At 36.8% G+C, this 4,265-nt stretch overlaps 1 long non-coding RNA gene across 1 annotated transcript; it reads left to right on the top strand.

The window, feature by feature from the left end:
- Nucleotides 1–1,079: 1,079 nt before the first annotated feature.
- On the top strand, nt 1,080–4,038 carry LOC147310754 (uncharacterized). The gene is made up of 3 exons (XR_015125496.1): nt 1,080–1,503; nt 2,848–2,876; nt 3,306–4,038. It is a non-coding gene; the product is annotated as an uncharacterized LOC147310754 (long non-coding RNA).
- Nucleotides 4,039–4,265: the final 227 nt, after the last annotated feature.

Raw genomic sequence — 4,265 nt, 5'->3', positions numbered from 1 at the left:
GGGGAGACCCTTCAAATCCTCATTCAACTTACTCATTTTTAAACTCTTACTACTTCCACATACGTTCACATAGAGTCACCATTCAAACTTTAAAACGAAGACAAGACATTCAACTATTCAACTTGTATTTATCTTTTCAATATCTATTATACTTTTTCTTCAGTTCCAGTTTAAGTTTCATGATGTTTTTTCACCCGTTTCAGAGTTTATAATGGGTGTGTATGGGACGGAATGTTGGGGCTAGAGTGAGGCAGCTCAACTGCTAGAGTGAGAGGAGCAAAAAAATTAATCTTAAAATCTTTTTTAAAACTGCTGCTGTGTCCGCAGCGTTTGCTCTACAGGTATGATTTTACCCTCAAAACGTAGCCATGGCTGTCCTCTTTCATCCAATGTGTTTACTATTGTCCTAGGTGTTACGGTTCTTTCATAAATGTCACCAATGCACAGCCTCCTCCTTCCAACTCTTCCATAGACTCTAATGTTAAAATGGCTCAGAAGGTTCGTTTGAAAATCAGAAGAGCATGGTGTCTTTACACTGTCACCACGTCCATATAATAAACTCCACAGGCATGAAAACTGAGAATTCAGTAGACTAGAAGCTGCTGTCGCTCACGGTGAAAGAATTTTGTCAATACGACTTGTACTTTTAATTTGGGAACGATTTGTTTCGGCCTGACTTTTCTGTTCATTTTAAGCAGCAAAAGTGAGGTGCATGTCTGTGTCCGTGTGTATGGAGCCCTTGGGTGCAGTCACTATAGCAACCAGGCTCACACCTGCCTGCTTAACGAGCTCTGTCTCTCACTCTGCCAAGATTAAATCAAAAATGTGTGTTACATCTAAGCAGTTGTAGTAAGATTAACTTTTTCAATAGGTACAATAAGACAGGTTTGACAGGCTTTTGCCACAGATTAACAGTATGTCAGTAGTTAATATAGGCTAACTGAATAGAGCCCTGAATTATTGCCCTGTTAAATTCAAGTTGATTGTGTATTGGTGGACTTGTCTTCTCCACACAGGTTTTTCATACCTCGGCAGTTTTAGTCAGTTGATGACTTTAAAATAATCTTTTCTGACTGGATAATTAAAGCTCACAGCATCTACCTGTCTGTAGTGTATTTTCCCACATTTTAAATAATCGAATCTCATTTAATGTCTCTGTTTTTAGTCTGTATAGTTTATCTCCCCACGAATACGCTCAAAGTAGTCTTAAAATAAAATCCATAAAACAGTTCAAGATGACATACTTTTTATTTGCTAATTTAATGCCAGTTGCCCTCTTTCCTGAGTATAAGCGAATGAGTGACATAAAGAGAAAAAGTACCAATTTGTATGCTGGTGAGTCTTGTGTATTTTTTTCTCTGTCTCTCTATGACAGAGAAATATATATGCTCATTATTGATGTTCAAACTGATGCTCAAATTTCCAAGCACCACCTGAACGCCTCATCAGTCTTTAACTAATCACTGCACCAACTGCCGTCATTCCGCTTTGCTCTCTGCTGTGGTAAGTACAATACACTCAGTACAGCATTGTTTTAATTTTATGATGGTAAAAATACATGTTTGACATTTAAACTCACATATCAAGTCTTTTTAAAGTTCAACAGAGTTCAAAGAATAAAGAAAGCAAAAAAAGAATAACCTTTGCTACCATTTATATAGGTTTATGACTTTTGCTGTTAGCAGCAGTGCTAACGCTAGCTTCAATGCTAATGCTAGCTATAGTGCTAACACTAGCCTTAGCAGTTGTTAACTGACAAAAAGAATATTCTTGTGATATTCCTGTGATATTTATTGGCGGTCAGTGAGACAAAAGTAACAAATGAGATTTATTATTGCCATTGTGCCTCAGTTTTAACAGTAAGAGTACTTTATGACTTTTGCTGTTAGTAGCAGTGCTAATGCTAGCTTCGATGCTAATGCTAGCATCAATGCTAACGCTAGCTATAGTGCCAACACTAGCCTTAGCAGTTTTTAACTGACAAAAAGAATATTCCTGTGATATTCCTGTGATATTTATTGGCGGTCAGTGAGACAAAAGTAACAAATGAGATTTATTATTGCCATTGTGCCTCAGTTTTAACAGTAAGAGTACTTTATGACTTTTGCTGTTAGTAGCAGTGCTAATGCTAGCTTCGATGCTAATGCTAGCATCAATGCTAACGCTAGCTATAGTGCCAACACTAGCCTTAGCAGTTTTTAACTGACAAAAAGAATATTCCTGTGATATTCCTGTGATATTTATTGGCGGTCAGTGAGACAAAAGTAACAAATGAGATTTATTATTGCCATTGTGCCTCAGTTTTAACAGTAAGAGTACTTTATGACTTTTGCTGTTAGTAGCAGTGCTAATGCTAGCTTCGATGCTAATGCTAGCATCAATGCTAACGCTAGCTATAGTGCCAACACTAGCCTTAGCAGTTTTTAACTGACAAAAAGAATATTCCTGTGATATTCCTGTGATATTTATTGGCGGTCAGTGAGACAAAAGTAACAAATGAGCTTTATTATTGCCATTGTGCCTCAGTTTTAACAGTAAGAGTGCTAGTTCTACCAGCAGTGCTAACACTAACTGAAGTGCTAACGCTAGCAGGAATGCTAGCGTTAGCAGCGATGCTAAGGCTAGTAACAGTCTAACAGTAGCCTTATATAAGTACTTAAATAAATACTTCAGTTAATTAGTTTGAATTATAAAATGGCTGCTGTATCAGCTGGTGTGCTATATTACTCTATAATTACCCTGCTGACTATAAGTTCAGTGTATCATGTCGTGTGGGCTTTGTTTTTTTGTTAGTCTGATAACACTGTACAGACAACTAACATGTTATTTCTTGTCTTACACTTTCAGGAACTTGACTCACATCTGTGCTTTGCCTGGTAGGTGTGCACATACTGTTAGAGAAGTACACCAAAATTTTAAAAAAAGAGTCTGACTAATATAAGCTTTAAAGTGATGGGTTCAAACTTTGTGCTAGACCTTTTAAACACATTTTTATAATAAATACACATAAGTTCAGCTTAACAATTGGGCTAAAATATTTTTTTCGTACATTTTTGCACATTACATGTGATTAGTTAACAATTCACTCAATCATATTTGTATTTAAAAATATTATTGCTGAATTTAATTAAATATTTATTCTTTTAAAAAGTGCCAAATTGTGCAACTTTTTGCACATGGCAGCCGACAACAGTTTAGCTTGAATATTTGTTTTGTCCTTTTTCAGTAGTCACAATTAGTTCATACAATTACCATGTGATATAATTTTATTAAAATTATTATTTTTTCTTGTTTTTTGTTCACAGTGTGCAGAAGAAGAACAAGGACCAGATCTCCAGTCTTCTATCTCACATCCCAACCCCCCAACCCCTCTATCTTCTGTCCTACTCCACCTGTTGTCTCTGCCTTCTTTCCATCTGTATTTCACCCTGTGGTTTGTGAGAAATTTTGCCAAACCAAGAATCTTATTGCGGTTTGATTTAAAGCCGCGTCTCTCCTGCTCTGTCTGTTCTCTCTGCTAAATTTTCTCTCTACCTGTTTTTCACTCTTTGGCTTGCTGCTGAAAAATGCACAAGCCAATAAAGCAATAAAGAGTGCATATTTTGCCTCAACCTGAGAACAAACTGAACAAACAAAGAAAACTCTGCGGTTTGATTTAAAGCCGTGTCTCTCCTGCTCTGTCTGTTCTCTCTGCTAAATTTTCTCTCTACCTGTTTTTCACTCTTGGCTTGCTGCTGAAAAATGCCAAGCCATTAAAGCAATAAAGAGTGCATATTGCCTCTACCTGAGAACAAACTGAACAAATAAAGAAAACTCTAATTCACGGTTTGATTGTGATTTCCCAGCCGTGTTTCTCCTGCTCTGTCTGTTCTCTCTTCTAAATTTTCTCTCTAGCTGTTTTTCACTTTGCGCTTGCTGCTAAGTTGTGCCAAGCCAATAAAGAGAGTGCATATTATTCTCTCGACTGACAAACTGTCAAACAAACAAAGACATCTGTTTCTGAGAAATAAAAACTGAAATATAAAGACAAAGAAAACATCTCCTGCTCTGTGCCACTCTTATTTTATAAACATATTTTCTAAAGACTAAGAGAAACACTTGTGTAAAAATGCCAAGGAAGCAGAAAAAGTCACAAGCTGCAAAACAACGCTGGAAGAAGTTCCATGAGTTTCATGAAGTACCAACATGTGAACAAGCTGTGTGATTTTCCTCAGAGCTCTGCAGAAGACTTTGTGTCTGCAAAGACCAATGCTGATGGTGTGAAA

Source organism: Aulonocara sp. 'chitande type north' Nkhata Bay, linkage group LG16, assembly GCF_057382095.1.
Source record: "Aulonocara sp. 'chitande type north' Nkhata Bay isolate Kocher_YH1m ecotype deep benthic linkage group LG16, A_spYH_male_GT1.1, whole genome shotgun sequence".
NCBI classification, from domain to species: Eukaryota; Metazoa; Chordata; class Actinopteri; order Cichliformes; family Cichlidae; genus Aulonocara; species Aulonocara sp. 'chitande type north' Nkhata Bay.
This window is presented reverse-complemented; position numbering and strand designations above follow the sequence as displayed.